The 21,840-nt window shown below is 41.0% G+C and overlaps 1 protein-coding gene across 1 annotated transcript in view; it reads left to right on the top strand.

The window, feature by feature from the left end:
- Window positions 1-21,840, top strand: part of Dati (datilografo) — a 173,906-nt gene that overhangs the window by 3,214 nt on the left and 148,852 nt on the right. The gene's annotated exons all lie outside the window — the stretch shown is intronic.

Below are 21,840 nucleotides of genomic sequence, written 5' to 3'. Positions count from 1 at the left end.
AATTAATGATTGTAGCGTTTATTTAGGGGGAAAGAAAAATAATTGGGAAGTTTCTGGGTTTTGAAACGACCCATAAAAATCTGGCCCTGAAGAATTTATTGATCGTCTTATTTTTCCCCTCGGGGTTTTGGATAGCGACGAGATTGAAGATGGTGGGTACTTTTTCTATTGTATACAATCAGCTTCATTCCCCTTCCTCTCCCTTACTAAGGCTCCATGGCGAGGGTGGAACGAGGGAAGGATTAAAGGGGGTGAAAAACGGTCGGAGCGTATTTAAAGGGAAAGCTAAAGACCATCCCTCATTTTCTGTTTAAAAAATGGCAGTTGGCACCTCCCCGATACAGCCTTTGATTTTGTTGAGCGATTGAATCTTAATTTTTTAAATAATTCACCTAAATTAAAAAAATTAACGAATCTCAATTTTCAATGTCGTCATGACAATAATGATGCGGAAATTGTCCGCAGTATTAATGCTATCATCAGTGGTTCATTGAATTTTAAAAATTGATTATGACATGTTGATGTAAACTCCCTGTCAATAATTGATTAACAATTAAAATTCGCCGGATACCCTGAATATAAATATTCACGTTCTATTTGCATTCTCGTTATTTTCCTCGACATCAATCACCCACTCGATTAAACATAATTATTGACATTCGCGTGGACGAGGTAGAATGTGTCGGCGAGGTATGCATTAATGATTAATAAATAGAATGTAATGAATTGGGGTGTTGCGCGTTATTACGAAATCGATTGATCCTCCCCCGGGCTCCCATCCACTGGTCAGCCGAATCGATATTCAATCGAGGGCTGTGATAAAGCCGAACCACCACAGTCTCTGTACACAACTATATAATTTTTTCAAATAATTTTTTTGAATGTTAAAAATAAATTTGCGAGTTAACTGGTCGTGAAACTTTTGTTTTCAACATTTTTATGGGATTAAATCACTTATGCGAAGAGGAATACACAGAATTACGCACCGATTATGTTTAAAAATGGAACATATGGATCTAGAAAAAAATCCGAATGTTTAATTAAAGATAACAACAGTTGTAAAATTGCTCCAAATTTTTCTCTTATCACATTTTCCTTCAGAATTGAATATTTTTTTCCGCGATTACATCTTCACAAACATCATATTTCACTGAAAGTTCACAATCATGTGCCACTGCTTGGAAATTTTAACACCCTGGCCACTGGCGAGGGGTTTGGTTGTGTCTCGCAAAGGGTTGCTCATGAGGAAAGGCTAGGGAGGACCGACCACACACGTTTGACCGGTATGCAAATTGACCGGACCCGGAACAAAAATTACAAAACATTTTCGTCGTTTTATTTCATCCCTTACTTCAATACGCGAAATTACCAGGTGGTACCTTCGTCATTGTTCCCTTAGGTATTGCAACGGTTACGTACTCCCAAAGAAATATTTAATAGAATGTGCGATATAATTTTTTTTTATTCATTTAATAATTGCTCTATTTTTAGCCCCCTCGGTAGTATCCGTAAAACTGCAATAATGATGCGATAATATCCTCTTAAGGCAAACAGAGAGGGTGGGAGGGGGTGGGGAGGGGGGTGGATGGGAGGTATGAGGGAGGTTTGAACAAAAGAATATTGTGAAGGCGTAAGTGCGCTCGGGAAATAATAAAGCCTTAGTTTTTAATTGTATCGTAAATTTAAGAGCTTTTCTTGTTCATAACGTCAACCTACTCTACCTAGGGTTAAACTTTTGATGGGAAGTTGTATTGTTTTTCATCCAGAGATCTGAGGGGTCAGGCAGCAAAATTCGCTGCTCCTGGAGTAAATTGATAGTGAATTTTTATTCCCAAATGGTCTAACAGCCAGGACACTAGGTTCAAATTATAAGGGTTTTTATTCGTGAAAAAAAGAGGGGGCATTTTTTTTTTCATCGTGGGTAAGGCTTAAGATTACCCCTCACAGTCGCAGGGGTGGAGAATTGAGAAAAACCCACTGTGCTGAGGGACAGAAATTCTCACCCCATAGCTAGGTAAAGCCAATGGCGAAAAAAAAAAATACAAAATGGCTTCTGAATGAATGAACATGAACTTCTCAAGAACTGGAGCTTTTTTCTTCTGTAGTCAACGGTTTTAATCGAGCTCGGATAGATTCACCCCAGGGATGAAAATTTTCAATTAAAACTCACTGTGAAACTGTTTAAAACTTAAAAACACCTGGAATAAAGTTATATGCTGACAAGCTAGTCCGGCCCATTATCGCCTTGCAAGGGGCTGTACTCAACTTCGGTAAATTATAAATTTTAACTCAAGATTCATTACTTCTTATTCGTTTTTCTGTTACTCCTTCGGAAAGTTTAAATTTGATACTGGCATGTTTGCTTTAGAGGAGAAAATCAACGTAGTGATTAGTCAATGGAAAAAGAACATTATCGTCAGCATTGATAATTAGAAATCAATGCGTTTTAGAAAAAATATAATGATCAAATATAACGATCAATCACCTCGATAAGAACCACAGTCATGATAATTATTTATTTTGTGAGGGAAAAGGACGAAAGAGAAGCTCTTTGTTATCGACGGAGCCTCAGCTTTTTTACCATCACGAGAGGTAGAAAGAATTCGTTCTGATGTTTTTTATATTACCAGCGCAGTCGATATAAAGTATATGAAAAAAATTGAGAGCAGAGGGCAGCAGTTGAATGTGCCGTAGGATAATTATTCATCAAATTTTTGGCAATCGATATCAGTCAGTGGATTCAAAATAAATATTTAATTAAATATTTGATAGAGAAATGTCTGAAAATATGACGATTGAAAAATTATTTTTATTATTGGATTCAATTTTGAGAAAATCAGGGTTTAAATAAATATTCGAGGTGAATGATCGGCAGTTATTGAATTCTCTCCCCCAATAATAAATTCACTGTCAAAATTTTAACGAGCTCGTGCAGTCAAGTTATTTCCACCCCTCGTGCATTAACCTCCCGAGCACAGAAATTCTATTCCCACTTAATTTTCTTATTAATCCGACAGTTCACGTCACTCAATGTACCTCATAAATTCGTAATAAATTTGGTCAAGACATGCACCATTCAGTCATTCCTCGAATGTCTGTATAAACACGATAGACTATGAAATTTAATAGAAGACAATAGTGACATTCATTATGTTGCAGAAAAATTCTACAGAAGGTCGAAAATTCAGTGTTATAAATATTTAACTTGTCGTAAAAATTTCAACTTTCCACCGTAGCATGAGAATGTCTAAGCGCAGCTAATTCAAAATGGCGGCACTACCGCCCCTATATCATTCTCACAGCGACCCCTCGAGGCACCCTCTTAACCGTAACTGGAGGCGGCCTCGGGTTTGTTTCGGGGTGGGGCGTATATGCCTTTTCAAAATATGGCGTTTATTCCATATATTTTATCCATATTCTTCGGCCATTTATTGACATAAGTTAACTGATATAGTACTAGACTTCGTACCGTAAAAGTAAATAGCACTGCGCACTCATATTTTATTTTTCAATCAACGGGAAAATTTGAAAACATTTGAGATCATTAATAACGTTTAAAAATATCGGAAATATATCAAATTGAATATTTTATGTATTTTAAAAATTAAAAAGAAGACTAAATTATTAGAAAATGAAAAAAAATAATGTTAATAATGATGGACAATTTTTGGTTATTAAATTATCAATAGCATTCATTTTTGAAAAATATATATAATGTTTTTTTTTAAATTGAGTTAGAGGGACTCACGGAGAAATAGTGAAGTAGTGGTTGTTGTTATGCGAGAAATTCTCCCTCGAATAAAGGAGAGTTTGAGGAAACTGAGATTTTGCATGTAAAAGCTGTGACCAACCCGGACGCTTGAAATTCCACGAAAATAGTTTGGAAATTGATCCTCCCTCGCATATGCAAAATACGCGAGGGAATGCACATTTGTTTTGGATTATTTATTCCAAGATGATTAATTATTGTTTTCATTCTGACAGATGCAGTGCAATTAAGTGAGAATAATTGAGTCGATATACCTGAGAGCTTCGCTCATGTAATCCAAGGCAATAATCCATAATGAAAATCACCTGAAATTCCAACAATCACTGATAATTTAGTGTTCATAACCTCGAGAATAATGTGCTCGTCATTTAATTAATGTTTAAATTATGATCGAACCTTTGAATTCATCCCTCGATGAATAATTTTATTTCGATAACGTTTACATTTTTTTTTGGATTGAAAAAAAAAATTAAAAACACATTGAGTTTTTCCAATTAGGGACGATAGAATTACCGGTAAATTTTCCCACGGCTGAGAGCGTACTAGCCTTGCCCCAAACTTTTTCATCCCTTTAAAACATCAACCACCCCATCGACGCACATTCCCTTATTTTTACGATTCTGCGCGGGTTAAATTCCAGTTTTTTACCTCTGAAAAGACTCTGCGCATGTTTTTCTTTCTCTTCACTGTGTTATCTTCTGCATTTGGTGATTGCCATTTTCCCTAGATTAAAAAAAAAATTGTCCGTTTCACTTCATCATACCTCTATCACCTGAAAATCGGGGGTAGTGTCCTCGGGAGTGACTCGAACTCGATTAGGACGCTATTAACGGACCCAGAGTAGTTTGGGAAAAGAGGAGGTGCCCGGGTGGATGTGAGGAAGATTTAATGGGATCAGCGAGCACTCGTTTGGAAGGGTTTTGAGCTATTTCGTCTACAACCAGTTACAAACAAGTCAATCTCATTATGATCGGATAATCAAGTCGAAAAAATCATTCTGTCGGGGGAAATCGATTGAAGACTTCGGAAAATTGTTCCCTACAATCAAATGAGACGAAATCCTGGCGCACACATACAGAGACAAAAATGAGTAGAAATTCTATATAGTTTCCGGCGCGAAATATGGCAGTAGAAAATTTTGCAGAACTGTCGCAAAATTTACCGCTAAAAATCCTCACACGAAGATAAATTCTTGACAGAAATTAACTTGACAGAAATTAACGTGAAGTAAAATTTACCCTTCTCGGTACCCTAATTTCAATTTTTATCGGGATAAAATCAGGGTGAACCGACAGGATCAACCTGGAGGACAATTTTTATCAAGAATATCCCCCAGTCTAATCAAAGCAAAATATTTCCCAAAGACTTTTCATTTTTCTTTGTAATTCCGAAATATTCATAACCTCGGTATATTAATCCCCTGAAATCCCGTATTTCTCTTTCCTCGTTAGCCCTCCCATCCCTCCAGAGCCGAAAAGTGGCAGCGATCCCCTTAGTACACCCGTAAAGATCCAAGGAGGGTTTTCATCCCGGCATCCACCCTCTGGACCCTTTTCACATAGGAAAACGATGGTAGAGAATCTCCAGTATATAAGAGATGGGTATGAGATCCACCGCGAATGGGGTTGTGGCACATAGTAGTAGTAGTCTCTCCCAGGCCATAAATTTCCTCTTCCTTTTAAGGAAAGGATGGAAAAGCCGATGTGGAGGTGGTTGGTAGGTTCGAATATCTAGACGTAGGGTAGTTTTCCCTGGGCTCCATACGATAGAGAGTTTGCGTTATATGTTAGAAAGCTCAGAAACGTGGGGGGTGGGGAATACATATATATAAATTCAGATGGAATAAGGATCGCTTCGTACCAGCCCCGTTTTCAGACGTCTCCCTGTTTCCTGGGGTTGAGTGGGTGAGGTAGAGACTGAGAAACCGCTGGGGCTGCCACCTTCTTGGATCAATAAATGATTTAACATTCACAAAATGGCGGTTCTCAGCGTCTAGCTTGGGGTAAAAGAAGAGGGGTGGCTGTACTGTGGGGGGAGGAGGGCGGAGAGATCATAAAATTTACCGGAGATTCTTCTCCCGTAAAGTGTCTCAGACCTGTGGGGGTGTTATAAGACAAATTTATGATTAAAACGCGATGGCGTCGTCTTCGAAAAGATTTTAATCATAAATTTTCTGTCACAGTTGTGCAGTGTTAGACCGGAATGAGAACTACCTGTCATGCAATGTGACATGAAGACTCTCAAACCAGATAAATAGTAAGGGGGTGGTATCAGAAAGTTTCTCCCCCTGTGTAAATATTCACGATGATGAGGTTTGAAAGGATTCGTTGGTTGTCACACATTGTACAACTAGGATAGAAGGGAGTGGTTACTTGAATTTCGACTTTTCGTACAATTGTTTCCGGACGAGACTCACGAACATCCCTTGTTACTCACCCGCAGTAACGCTTGGTAACGTCCAGGTTTGCCGCCACTCTCTCACTTTGGTGAGAAAAAGAGGGAGTGAGTGAGGGAGAAGGACAACAGAATCTGATTAGCTTGGAAGAGAAGCTACGGAAATTGGATTTCGAGGAGTCGAGAAGTTGCATTAGTCGCTGCGGGTCTTGAATGAATTTTCATTATTTTTCTCGGTCGAAATGACACCATTGTCTGATCCCTTGTCAAGATTGGCTCGGATTTTTTTTTATCGCATATCCGGAGATGACCGGAGGACGAACTAACACCATAATTCATCTTAATGGGATACGGTAAACTGGACTTTAGGCTCCACTCATATCCGCGATGGCGTTGCTCGCGGCATCCCAGGGCAACGATGTTACACAAGATCCCTAAATATTAAGAGAGCATTAACCATAGCTAGTTGTGGCTATGTATAACCTTCGTATATGCAGCCATTTCACTGTAAATGGTAGAGATACTGTATTCTCCAACTCTCCTTGCAACCTTGGTAGCATATATTATTACGCTGTAAGAGGTGCTTGGCTGACTCTCCTTTATACTTGGAAAGCTGCGAAGCCACCTAAGGACCCACTTGCAAGATTATGGAAATCGCTGGTGCAAGATTACATGCTGCACTTGGGGGACCTCATAACATTAAAATTTCCGAAGATGATCATATTTTCAAAAGGTGTTTGTTGATAGGAGCCCTTCTCGAGTGATAACTAATCAATGAGGGAGAAAGAGGGAACTTTTTTGAGCTATGAAAATCCCAAGATTTTCCCCGGAATGGTTTTATCGACGAGGTGATCCAATCTAGTCGCATTTCATCGAAATTTCATAATCACCGATCAGTAATACCCGACAGCACTTGAAATAGATGACTAGTCGATTCACGAATGTGAATAATTGATTGTAAAACGACTGCACTTCAGTCAAACTATTTCATTTCATCTGTCAGGTTAACGATATCAATTTTCGTTATCAGATAACTTCATTACGCAATTGGCTGCCTCTAACTAAATGTGAATAGCCATAATTAATTGTAATCCCCCTTCTAGTCTTCTTGATAGTTTCTCCCAAAATGGTGGCCTAGGGTGGATTTTGAAATTTACAGGGATAAGGTCGGAACCTGTAAGGTTACATTCTCACGCTCGCATCACATATCTTCATTAAGACGGTGGTATACAGGGGTCCACAGGGTTAGGTACTTAGTTTTAGGTGGCCAAACTGAAACGCAGGGGTGGTAAGGGGGGTGGTAAACTGAAGGAGGGAATAGGCACTGTGGATGGGGTGGTTGAAGCAACGGAGGCAGTTACTACCCGGAGACCAAGCGCTACCCGGAGTTCCTCCAAGTTTGTTGTGTGTGAAAACAGGGTCTGATTTGAATTTATATTACTTGGCTGCCCCGTGTGCACCAAGCACTACCCCATCCACTTCCACCTTCTATTCCTCCTTCTATGGTACCTATTTCAACCTCCACCGCCCCCCCCCCTCCCCACCCCCCAGCAGTCTCATTTCTTCGAACACACACCACCAGCCGTTCAGGAAATTTCCATATATCTGAGAAACTCCGAGGGTAGAGTTGTGGAAATCGTGGCAAGCATCAATTTCGCAAAATAGAAAGATAATTACCTTATTCAGTAAAAGAGATTAAATTTAATTTCGCACATCACACAGATGTTTTGGAAATTTTCTTTCTCGGGAAACAATTGAAATAAAATGAATAAATTGTAAGATTCAAAGTCATTAACATTTTGATGAAAAAAATAGAGAGATCACATGTTTTAAACCGCAAAGAAACCAAAGAGCAATTCACTCCCCAAAACCAATTAAACTGTTAAATCCACTCCCCCGCGATGAATAAAACCCGAGTACTCAATTTCAAGCCGCGGCTTTTTACGCGAAAATCCAGTGGACACCCTCCACCAACAGTATACATCATCCATAACACTGGTATGATAGGGGGGAGGGGGGTGATTCTCACGTTCATTGGGAAAATACAGAGGGAAAAGCGAGGGTTGAAAAACACGAGGGTATGGGGGTGCAACACATTGCTTTGAGCGCTTTTTAAACGCTTGATGTATTTATATCCCTCCTCACTCCAAAAACTGCTCCACCTCTTTTTTGCACTCTCTTCTACCCCAAGTCCTCCGCCGTTGACGGTTAAGCACGAAACAATTAAAAGCTCGGCGGTACCTCCCAGAAACAAGACCCAACCCCTCCCTCCCTCTCGCTAGCGAGAGTTTTCCTCTTTTATACACCGCAGGACCATTCAAATTGCACACATGACACGTATACAAAACAAATTTTACACGGACTATTTCGGATTAATTTGACGTAAAAGTTTCGTTACGTGAATTTGTCAGGGACATCCTTTTGTAAAGTATGGGAGGAAAAATTACTGTGATCGAAGAGTAAAGTAGGTTCACATGGTTTTTAGGGAGAATTTTGCCGCGTAACCCGAAGACAATGATTTTTAACGAGAAATAGGAAGACAATTATGAAAGGGGGTGGAAAATTTTGTTGGCGCTCCACCAGCATTCCAGAACTCGCCCAGGTATTCGTTAAATTTTGATGCTCGTCCTCTTGCGTTTACAAACCGCGAACATCGGCTCGTGACCACACGATTCATTTTCAATTACTGAATGGAAATTATTGGGTAATTAAAACTCATCAGGATCACTTTCTTATTCTGTGGCACCAGAATTTATCGTACGCAGCACCGATTTTTTTTGGACCATTGCACCTACGTGGGGAGAAAAATTATTTAAAAATTACGTGTCTGTTTCGTAATTTAGAAGACAAACTATATTCGGTAAAAATGACGGAACCGTTACGCACTTTTTCAATGAACTTTCAGGGAAAAGTCTAAAACATTCCAGAAAAAGTACACGAAAAGAAATGTTAGATAAAAATTTCACCTCCAGGGGGCGAAACGAGGGACGAAGGGTAGTTTTATCCCAAAAATTCGCCTCCCAAAGCTAATTTTTCCAACAAAACTTGACCGAAAAAATAATTCATTGTCAGTTTGTCCCACGCTTCACCCTCTCTAACCCAAATTTTTATTAGATTTTTTTTTAATGAGGAACAGCGACGTAATTCTTCAATAATTTTTCTCTCCCTCTACTCTACCGAACGCCCCGTTAATTTTCACCTGATTCACCCAAACTATTTTCTCCGTACGTAATCATCCGAAGTGATGGACACGAGTGGTAAAATAAGACTGATAAACTTGCGTTTCTTAGTCGCCAAGAAAATCAATTCTGAAACCTGTCTTTCATGGTCAATTCAGGTGCGACGTATTTGTGTGATCGTTTGAAGTGAAAACAGATTCACTTTCCACGTGATGTCCGAGAATGTAGGACATGACCTGGCGTGGTGAGACGGTGAGAAGGGTGGGAGGGGAAAGGGGTAGATGTACGATGGGAGGTATTTCCCACAGGACGAGTATTACGTGTCCGGCGCAACCTGCTTCTCCCTCCGTGGCCACCACCACCGCTGGTCAGAAATCGAATGGTCAAGCAAAACCCGTCACTGTGTCTCAGCTTTAATGTTGAAGTGGAGAATTGACAAGAGTGGACACCCGGTTTTTCTGGAAATTCTGGGGGTTCCGACTTCTGAGGTGATACTGTTTTATTTCTCACGGCATCAAGTCTCGAGAAATGATGAATATATTGATTTACGTGAGAAAGTGATGAGATGCCGTTCCAGATCGTCAGGATAATATTTTACATGATATTGTTAATGGGTGATAATTGTTGAAAAAATTGAATTGTTATTCTTCAGTGAGAGAGATATTGAGTAAAAAAATACGGAAATTTGGGGAAAATTTTTAGAACATATTCTATAATTATTAATAATAATTGCGATACTATTACTCGTGAAAATAAATAATTGCTTTTCCACCTTTTCCTCGGGTGAGATGAGCAAGTGATTTCACCCGTCGCTCGGTGACATTCACCCCCCAAAACCTCAAATTCTCACGTACAATGGAGCTCCCGATGAAAGAAAAAAACACTCCCGGAAATAATGAGGAAGTCATTATCGCGGGTAGTTGACCTATTGTTTCAACATTAAGCAGAATAGAGATAATGAAAAAAATCAGAAACCTGTCACTCATTTCCATGCCACGTGGTGGCAAATTTTTGTAATAGTTATCGTAGTACAGCGGCAGCACCATTTGCCAACAAAATTCACGTCCATTCATGTTAACAATGAGCATTGTTGTCCTCACGTGGACAGGGAATAAGACCAGCGATGGGGGCTTTAAGCTCTCTCAAAGGCAACACTGAAGGACAATTAAGTCGTTAGTGGACACTTCCCATGGAGGTCTTGAACGGAAACTTGTGTCACAACACGTGGAATATTGTGTTTAACTAAGATATGATTCTTCATTGTGGGATGACAGATAGTTGAGGAATTACAGTTTTCGGATGAATTTTATTAAGCAGAAAAAAATTTCCATTTTTTCCTAATGTGGGGAGAATTTTTTTTGAAGGTCAGGGAAAATCCCAGAGCTGAAGTTTAATATACGGAAAGAAATTTTGGATAAAAATTAGGTCTCTAAAGGGTGAAATGTGGAACAAAATGATAATCAATCACTTTTAGGACAAATTTTGTTAGAAAATCTACACTTGGGCGGCTAATTTTCGTGATAAAATTAACTTCCCCCCCCCCCCCCCGGAAAGGGGGGGAAAGCTCTGATTTTTACCTAAAATTTATTTCCGCGTATATATTCTCGTAAAAATTTCACCGAAATCCAGAAAAAATTAATTGTATTAGAAGAGACCTCTTCAAAGTGAAATCCCTTTCTCCCTTCTCTTCCAATTCGAGCCCTGAAATTCGTACAGCCGGATATCTCCAATAATCATAATTAAAATCTAATTTTCATTGAAAAAATGTTGGTACATTATAAATGTGTTCCCCACTCTCAAGAAAGCTCGCACATTCGTGATAAAACCCCGAACCGCACCCAGGGTATTACGCTGTCTCGAGGAAGCGCTGGGGGTTGAAGTAGGTGGGACTTGTAAAGATACTGGAAAGGGGGTTAGTTGGGTGGGAGGGCGGTATGGTTCAAGGAACATGGTACTGTTTCCTCCCTTGCGATCGCTAGACATTTCTCTCCTCTGTCTTCCCAGAAACTCGGCATCCACAAGCCGTTTCATATCATTAATTATCTAAATTGAAGTGCCGTACCGTCGCACTAGGCGTCTTCCTCTAAGATCAGAATTGTCAAAGGAGAACTTTGCCAAGTGAATTTCCCTCTCTCCATGTATATTTTCGAGGAATGCTATCATCTGGGAATGAAAATCCATTGCACATGAACGGCTTTTCCAATTAGGGGAACATTTCCCGGTTTATGGTTTGATATATTTATTTTTTTTTCGGAATCATCAAAAGAGAGAGGATAATTTTGTTAGTGTGCGTATTCTATGCAAACTCTGATAGCAATTAGAACAGTTTGCTTGGGCGCCGAAAAGTTATCATAACTCAGAGTTTGTAATGGGTAGAATTTTCAAACCTTTTCAGAATTCAATCCTCTCATTAAAATTTCGGAATAGACAGTTTTGGAAAGCGGAATGATGTCGATTGCTGCTTTTGGTGGATATCCCAGTGCACATAATCAGTCATTCATGAAGTTTGTATTAGTGAATTCAGTAGGGCGTATGTCCATTGCACGCAGTTGACTTTGATTGAATTAAAAATGGGGAATTGGCTTAATCTGAGGTTGTTTTATTGAAATTTCGTAAAGCGACTGGTTGACAGTCAACGGACATAATTTATTTCAGTCCTGTAACGCGTATTTAAATAATACTAACTAATTTTTTTCAAGTCGAAACCAACTCTGCACAATTATTAATGAATATTAATTTCATTCTAATAAATTCTCCGATTTTCCAAGTCTCTCGCAAAACTTCTGGAAATATGATTTATTTTCAATGAGAAATTTATTTATTTGGAATCAATATGTTGTCCATTACGTGATCATCCCCATCCACATGATTTTCTTCACATAAATAATGTATTAGTTGAATATAACTCTCTTAAACATAACTAAAAATATTTTTAAAGTGGAAAAATATATCCGGCTCCACAAACTCGATTTTTTCTACTGAATTACGTTTCGACCCGCAATATTTCGCTCAGCAGAACAATTACTTGTCTCAAGTGACTATATTTCCGATATCAAATTAACTTAGACATTCATTTTCCACTAATAGATATTTATAAAGTTTTACCAATATATTAACAAGTTCATTAAAATTGACAACTCATATTTAAAAATTATATCTCATCAAGGCGTTTTCGCCAGCGAGTTTGCGTTCTAATATCGACGTATTTTAGCCATTTTCCCCGGGTAACGTCTTTGCCACCACTACCAGTAGTGCCGGAAGTTAGTTGTCAGTATATACTCGGGCCTGAGAATACATGTATGTATTCATGTGAGAGTTTGAGAGAGCCGAGTGAATCTCGACTTTGGCCTGGGCCAAAGGGATAGATGAGCGTGGAAGAGAGATAAATAGAGTGAGGACGATAGTTTCTAGCGGGGCGAAGGGGGTGGTTGGTTGGTGGGGCCGGGGGTGGGTGGGGGGGAGAGGGAGTTTTGAGAAAGCTTCCCCAGGTTTGTTCCGACGAGGCGTCCTCTCTTCCTTTCCTCCTTTCCTAGCTATGTCCCCCTACTTCTCTTTTCCCCATTCGCGGAACCGTAAACCACTCTCAACTTCTCCCTCCTCCCACCCTCTCTCAGCCCCCGCGCAAGGGGTGTACAGAGTAACGATTTTCCACCATCTTACCCCGATTCACAAATATATGGCAAAACTAATGCCCGAGTCTGGATTATAATCTGGATTTTTTTTTTAGTTGTTCTGGGAGGGGTTTTTTTAGGGGTGATTAATGCAATCCAATGGTGGAGACATCAACGCTGGAGTAATCAGTTCATGGCCATTTTTTTTACGGTGGATGTGGATTTGCGCAAGTCAGGGGAGTTTTTTTTTATGGATGCAGATGGGAGGGTTGGGCCAAGTAAACGAAAAGAAATTTTGGATTAAAATTAGGTTTCTAGAGGGTGAAACGTTGGACAAAATGACTATCAATTAATTTTTGGGGTCAAATTTTAAAATTAAAACTAACTCTCGTCCGTCTTTTCACCCCCTGGAGGCCTAATTTTTACCTAAAATTTTTTTCTGCGTAATTTTGACACATCTGTAGTTGTACATAGGTGCCTCGAATTTTCGAGAATCATTTTTGATATTTTTGAAGCTTGTATTAGGTTTTTTAATTCTCTGAAATATTCTAGCACTTTCTAGAAACTCCCTGAACCCCTTCGAATGCCCTAGAAATCTTTCAAATTCCTTTCAAGTCTCCGACAATTCCCTGAACCCTTTCAAATTTTTGACACTCTTCACATACCTTCGAATTATCCAGAAACTTTTTGAATATCCTCGACTTTCCCAGATATAAATCCAACTCATTAATCAGCCCCACAAACTCAACATCAAATCCGGAATTATCGAAATTCTGGAGTCCTTCATCCCTTTACCCCGGGAGCCTTTCAAGTCTTTCAATGACGTCTGCAGATTCTTCATCAAAGCACTTCACCCGCCTGCAACTCCTTTTCCAACCCCAGAATCTCATCTTAGAGCTCCACCCATCAACATTCCCCCATTTCTCTCATGTTTCTCATTTCGCCCCCCTCACCTCCCACCCCCCCCTGTTCTGCTTATACGTGTCTCATGTAATATCCCGGGTACTGTCTTATATTCGAGGCGCATACACCAAGTCAGCCATGTATACCTGTACCTTGAAAAGGGTTTCCTGCAAGAGTTTGAGATGCTTGGTAGCGCGGTGACGTAGCACACGGAGCTAGAAACCAAACGTAGTCAGATGCAAAAGGGGATGAAACGCAGTGTGCAACGAGGGTTGGGTATAAAAGGGGTGGATGGGTGAAGGATTGGGGGGGGGTGGGGAGGGCTTCCTCGAGAGCTGTGCCAACCTGCTAAGTCGTCGTTCTCCTTCGTTGGATCTCATACATACATTAACGTCGCTTGTCAGCCATGCCCGCACTGCTTGGAGACTTAAGACAGGGGTTTCTCACCCTCTCAATTCAACCGCCCGCCCATCCTCTTTTCCAAGATTCTGTGTGCTACCCCATGAGGCACGAAACTCCTCAAGATTCGCGAGGGTATTCTGTCTTGATGAAAATGGCTTCCCCGACATCTTCAGTGTTTCAGGTCTTATAGACAGCTAAAAGGGGTTGAGATACTGAAGATTTCAGGGGTGAATTGTCTGCTGTGCCTATCGCTGGGGGTACCCACTGTCTTTCAACTTAGGACGAGACACCATCTATGCGAGGGAAATGTGCGGTGGAAATCGTTGGTATGAACCTTAAAGCCCCTTCGTCTTTCTCAGATATCGTGGAGACGGGGCTTGGGGGGGTGAACCAATGGAGTATCAAGTCGTTTCCTATATCCTGGGGACGCTTCAGACTAGTGCCGTGAGGGTATACTTGGGGAGCGTCGAATTAAATTAATTAGAATGAGGGGTAAAGGTGAGGGATTACGGGAGACTTTGATGTTAGGGAGGGTAAGAGGGCGAGGCTCATTGTGATGAGGAGGGATGGAAAAAATATTCTGGATTTTGGGGTTCAGTAACTATGAAGGTAGATCACAATATAATATAATTAATATATATATTATTTAGTACAGTTGAATGCAAAGATATATTTTTTAGAAAAAGATTTTTCTGCTGCACAAAGAGAAAAATTATCCCGAACATAATTTTAGTTTTCTCTCCGAGTGATTATGACAGGGTAAAATAATTTCTAAATATTTTAATCATCTTCATTATTCTGTCCGCAAGTAGCCAAACAGCTTGAAATATTTACCCTCAATTTCTATCCCAATTCGATAGGTAACAGGGTATATTCAGAATTTATCGTCGATTCACCTTACGATCGAACGTATAGTACCCTCCACCCCACCAAAAGCCTTTCCTCCCAACCGGGACACTAATGGAAAATGTTTTAGCAGCAGCCGCTGGCTCGGCACGTATCTCTTCGAGGACCTTCGCTGGTTCTAAAGGTGTAGCCGAGAAGGATGCACATAAGGCTTGTGCCGTATCAAAAGGAAAGAGAGGGTGGAAAGGTTTTCGGTGGGATGGTGAAATGAGGTAGTCTAGGTGAGGTGGTGAGGGTGACTGGGGTGGCGGGGGGGTTGGGTAAAGAAGGTCCCACGAAAAGGTGGTGGTGGTGGTAAAGGAGAGCGAGAGCGAGTGAGCGCCAACGGTATAATATAAGGGTAGTTTGTACTGGTAAAAGCGAAATGGGGGGTTATACTCGTGTTCTCTCCGTTGGTTTCCCAGGGGCGCCTAGTGCTTACCACCCACGCTTCAAGATGCCGAGGTACAGCCATGCCTCCTGATTGGTCCGTATTATTCAAAATGGCGTCTAAGGTATATAAGATCCTTTAACAGTTTTATTAAAGCGTACGACCGGTGAGATGTTTAAGGAGCCTCCGACATCGTACCGGGGGGGATTTAATCTAAAGTTAGGTTCATTTGAATATTTTGAGGGTATTCACGAGATTAATTGAGAATATTCGCTTTTCATTTGCGCTTGTGATTTTATCTGCAAATGATGGAATTTCAACTAACTTATTAACTAAGTAGAGTAAATATTATCCTGAAAATTATGGCTTATTATTGAGGGCTTTTTAAAAATTTGTTCTCTGTTACTAAGGCATTCAGGTGTCTAATTATCTCTATTGGTGTTCGCCATTGTCATTAATTTTAAATTTATCCAGATTGTTTTAGTAATAATAATAATAGAGTAGGAGATATTTCCATTTCTCACAATTACTTGGCTTTGGAAATTTTTTTTCTTAAACTTTTTTCATCGCGTGTTAAACCGGATCGCAATGCGATATAGTTTCACAGGGTCTTGATCTTGGGGACTGGACACCGGTTCCTTTCGACTCCCGTTCCGAGTATCGAGAACCAGTTCGATAACTCGGGATTTATCGGGGGCTTGGAAACAGGATAAGTTGGTCGTATTTGATCGTAACATGTATTACTAGATATGGTTTGTAGAACTGTTTCCTTGGGATAGTTTCTTGGTGTGAAATTCCCAGGGTGTTTTTTTTCAGGAGTGTAGGGAGAGGGGGGGTGGATAGGCGAGGAATTATTCCCATGAATTTTAATAACTAGATATTTCCGAGGGTAGTCGATACCGTTCGCTTTGGATGTTGGAAATTTATGGATTTTATGCAATACAGTCGGAACAATTCTATTAGCACAGAGATGACTATTTCGGAGAGTCATCTGACTTCATAAATTAATCAAGGGGTGAATTGAAACGGCGACGGGTATTTTTTTTTTCTTGCAGAAAAGAAAATAGATTTTTAAAAAATAGGTAGTAGAGAAAAATTTGACACAACTATCATGAAGCGTAAACGACAGTCTCAGGCACGCAGGAATTTGCCACCGCTGACCACCGATGCCGTGTGGTCCGTGTCAACCCCCATTCCACCCTTCTCATCCCTCTTCCTGGCCATCCCTCTCTCTCTCTTGCACTCACCCTTGGCACTGGGCAGCGCGAGGTGGTTTGTAAGCGCGGCCAGTTTGTATGTAGAGAGGTCTGGTCCGATTTCAAAACGAAACGAGATAGCCTTTCCGGACCCCTCGCGTTTCAAGAGGAATCGGACGAGGAGAGCTTTTTGGTCAATGAGCTTGGTTAAATTTAAACAAGTATATCGAGAAACCTTTCTCAAACCTGTCGATACACTCGAGATTTCCGGGGGTTGTGAAGACATTGGGAACGAGTTATGATGTAGCAATTACCGCAGACCTTCGTAATTTTTTAAACTCCTAAAAAAAAATATTTAGAGTAAATAGTTTGGTCATTTTTACCGCATATTCTTCTTCATATTTCCTCATCTGCCAGTTAAAACAGCATTCAGTCATCTGAAAAAGTGCATGTGAATATTGTCTTCACTTTTCATAGCAGATTACAGAACAATTACGTAATTTTTCAATAATTTTTCTCTCCGTGTGACAACCCAACCCAGCGTACACTTCTCCTCAAATCTCGAGACTCCCCAAATGTCGTACCTCACCAAACTTCACCGAAAGAGCGTCAGGCCCCCTTTCCCACCTCATCATACTCCATCCGTTTCACAAGATGCTCATCACCAACGACTCCATTCCCTCCCCCCGGCCCACCCCGTTCTCCATGCACTTACCTCAATTCCTCTATCGCGTTCACGTGTCCCGTAACATTAATAATGCGAGCGATGGCGTCTCTGCGGAGACTTCCATACCGGGTTTCCAAATACCCTGACACCCGCACCTACCCCTCCAGTCCTGGAAGGATGGCAGGGTACCATGCGGTGCTACGCGTTAGAACTTAGGAGCCCTCGAGAAGTAAGTTTTCCTCAAATGCTGCGATGGAAATTGACGTTAATGTATCACGAAAGGGTCTCACCTCAGTTACGTTTCTCTCGTATTCCCACCCTCGCTCCTACCTATATATAACTATTCTGTCTTACTAATACCTTTACCCGTTGAACATCCCTACCCATGGTACAACCAACTCTGGATACCGTGATTACCATTAGAAAGAACCTCACCATCACTGCTGTGTTAACATTGGCACGAATACGTAATTTCAGGTGCACAGCAATGATAATTCAGACGACAGTGGCGCTTATCCAAAACTTTAGGAATCTATTCAGTTCAATTCTCACTCGTCTCCGTCAATGACTGCAACCACTCACTGAGATAACCCTAAATTGGTGCCCTAATTGTTCCCGGAATTTTGGTGGGAGTAATTTTTCAGATGGGGGTTTAAGGGAAGACAGAACAATCGTCAAAAAGTTATAAAATAAGAAAGCAAAAAAAAAAATTCGATCCTCATGAGAAAAGAAGTAGACTCGTCTTAGGTTCACGTTATGATCCACCCACTTGTCAAAAACTCATTTCCACCCTCGTGTCGGAATATATGATTTCCGTACTAGGACGAAAAAGTATTTTTATTCATTGCTGCTAAGTTCGGCTCATGTTGAAAATTGCCCTTTTATTTACTCGTAACGTTTACTTCTGCATCCGGCAATTCCTCCTCACAGTGTGTGGAAGGGGGTATTTACCCCACGTGAGGGAAAAATATATTTACTCAAGTTTAGAATTTTTTTTCCCAGCGTATCTGTTCCGAGGAATCGATTCCATAAGTTTTCAATTGCACCATCTAAAAAGGCATCTGCCAGGGGTTAAAAAAAAAATACCGGCCAACCCCGGTGCATAGCCTGGGCCAATGGCCTTCCAACACCCTCGACGTACGTTCCCCCCCATTCGCCTACCTCCAACGATAAAGAGGGGGAAAACCGGGGGGTTTGAAAATATTTAAAACTTTTACGTTGATTTTTACCAGCTGTGGGCACGGCAGTAACTAAGAAAGGTATGAACCGACGAATCCGGATGGCGGGCTGGCTGGTACAAGGGGTAGATACTGAAATTGGGTTGGTTCGCGCAGCGTCTTGACGCCGCCCCTCGAGAAACTCCCCGAGGGGTAGTAGAAAACAGGCGCGTTTTCGTTTCTACCCATTTCCCACCTTCTCACCGTGTGTTACCGAAAAGGGAGTTTATGTTGACTATGAGAGACCCCTCTCACCCCACTACCCCACCATTCCACCACTTTACCCTACCGCCTTCTCTAGGATTTTCCTACCTTTCCTCGACGATTTCTCCGCCTCATGTGCGAGGCCTGTCGTCTTCTACGGCTGTATATCGCGCTTACCTCTCTGTTTTCCACGAACGTGTTCCCTACCTCACTTATACCCCGGGCTTTTCGTTGGGGGTAGTTGGCGGGGGGTTAGTTGGAGGATGAGTTGTCGGGGCGAAGGAGCGGCCTCGGGGCCTTCTGCTTCCTGAGATATTAGATTTTACAAGGAGTGCTGGGATTTTCGGAATGGGGCGGAAGGGGGTGGAAAATTTTCTGGAGAGAGGGAGGGGACAGGACAGCTGGCGAGCGAGGGGAGGATTATTAATTTCGGTACTGAAGGGCACTTTGTTGGGATGCTGGCAGTAATCTCAGATCTCGGGAGCATTTTCCTTGGGGATGTTTTCTGCTGTGATTTAGGACGAAGAGAAAAATTTCTGAATTTTACATGCGGGGGAAAGAACGAGGAAAATTTTCCGAGAGGATATGGTAATTTTTGAGCTGAATTAAATTGGTGGCGATTTCCTCCCACCCCTGACATGATTTATTGAAGAATATTTATTAATTGAAAGCAATTAATAATTCAATTTTTATTGTAGCTCTTAGTTTGCTCCCGGAAATGTTATCCCTCCCTTGTTTATCCATGTGATATACTCTGAACTGCAGGGGGATGACGGTAAAGCAGAGTTACCACTGGAGGTGCAATTATCTGTTGTTGATAATTAACCGGTCAAGTTGTGCGGACGACCTCCTGTGGGGGGATCGCGTACTAAATTTATTTTCGATGGATGCTGCCACCTGGTGGCGTATTCCCGAGTCATTTGGTAGAAAAAAGAGAAGTAGATGCTGTCTTTTAAGACAGACTAGAGACCTTCAGCTCCGAATTGGTATTTTTTAAAATATTCATTCAGAGGAAATTCGGAACTTGAGCGACGGAATTATTCACAATTTGATTGTGATATTCGCTGTAGTCATTAATTTTAATTTCGTTCGGAAATTTGGATTGAAATTTTAATGATGGGATGATAACTCATATAAATATCTCGATATATTTCCAATTCTGATAATTATTATTTTCGTAATTGAAAGGAACCCATTGGGGGTATTAATACAGCACGATACGCTCGATATATTGATTACGGAGTGTTCCCTCGCAAATAGACGACCTTGGTATCGTATCCTTGGTGATGATAGGGTCGATGTCCTCCTTCGGTTATTGATCTTTAGTAACCGGAACTGCTTCCACCAACTCGAAGCATTGACCATTGGAGTAAGTTAATGCTTGACCGATTGACCGAGTTTCGATTTCTATCCGTTAGCCTGTCCGTTGACCCCCATTGTCTCGGGGTTAACAATAATTATGTCATTGGCCTCGGATTTTCGGGGGAACTAGAGTTTTCCGATGATAAACTTCTCCATCTTCATGTGGGGCTAGAAGAATACGTCGCGATTTTAGAGAATTCCTCGACTTTCGAGGAAATTCTGGGGAATGTTCCGGGTTCAATAAAATTTGGGGAAATTCTCGGATTTTATGCAACACTCGTATACTTTTCAAATTCAGAATAAGTTGAGAAGATTTTTAAAATATTTTCTTTAATTACCCTGCAATTAGTGAATGTACCTGCGGAAATTCAATTCCCCCACTCGCGAAATCTGACAAATTTTCATCGAATGTCTTTTAACTTTTGGAATTTACAAATTAAAATGATTATTTCCTTAATAACCCACAATTTTCGTCCTTGTGATTCAATAGAGGAGGAATAATTGATGGCATTTCTCCCCCCAAATTTAATCTCCAAATGTCACCTGGAAATATTCATTAGACGTTTTATTCCCAAAGAGTCATCTGCATATTTAGATTTATGAAATATACCCGGAATAATAATTACCCACCCGGCTTTCAAGTTTGCTATTTCCTTTCCTCGAATTTGCCAGAATGCAGTACAGAAACTTGGGGGGGAGGTAAGGGGGCAGGAGGAGGACCGGGGGATGAGTGGAAAGAACAGCCTGAGGCGGTAGTTTCTAACGTTGAAGGTAAAGACGGCACGACAGAATATACCGGCTCAGGAGTATAACGTTAGACGTGACGAAGTCTCACAGAGCCTAGATGAGACGAGATGAGGAATAGCTATCCACGGGAATGAGTTATATAACAGACATGAATTTCTAGGAACTAGTGAGTAAGAGAAAAGAGGGTGGGAGAAGGGGTGAGGATATTCGAGATGATACGTCGAGGCAAGTGTCGCTATTCGCTAGCATCAGAGGATGAGGAGAAATTGCAAAGAGTTGTCGACTGAATCGAAGGGATGAGGGTTCGACAGTGAGAAGAAAATCATTTTCGTTTGAAAAATAATTATTAATTTATTTTTCAATCATTTTCTTGGGATTTTTGTTAATTTTTAAAAATTCCCGTCAAGTTTTTTTGACGAGAATGTCTTCCGGGGGCATTTTTACGGGGGTTAAAAATTCCAGGCATCCGAAAAACACGTTAAAAGGGGAGGCAGATGTTGCCGATAATATTTAATTAGTTTGTTGTTAATTCCTCGAGATAGAAATATTTTTGAGAAATTTTTGAAAGATAATGGAAACCACCACGACGTCCTTCCAGGACGCTCATGCCGAAGGAAGGGTGTGGAAGAGGTGGAAAAGCAAAAGGAAAGGCCCCCACTGGGGGGGTAGTAGGATGTAAGACGTAGAGGGCGTGGTCTCGGCATTGATCCAAACCGCCCCCCACTCTTGGGTGCTTAAAAGTACATTCGTTTCCTCCTTTTACCTCCCTCATACCCCAGCGTCAACGACGAGTCCAACCTCCCCCACTACCCCTTCTAGTTTTCCCATGCAACCCTGGAGCATACTCACTCTTCCCTCTAACCCGTTCACCCTACACCATACCACCACCTCATCCTCGTTTGCTTCTTCTTCA

Source organism: Diachasmimorpha longicaudata, chromosome 10 (genome assembly GCF_034640455.1).
Source record: "Diachasmimorpha longicaudata isolate KC_UGA_2023 chromosome 10, iyDiaLong2, whole genome shotgun sequence".
Lineage (NCBI taxonomy): Eukaryota > Metazoa > Arthropoda > Insecta > Hymenoptera > Braconidae > Diachasmimorpha > Diachasmimorpha longicaudata.
This window is presented reverse-complemented; position numbering and strand designations above follow the sequence as displayed.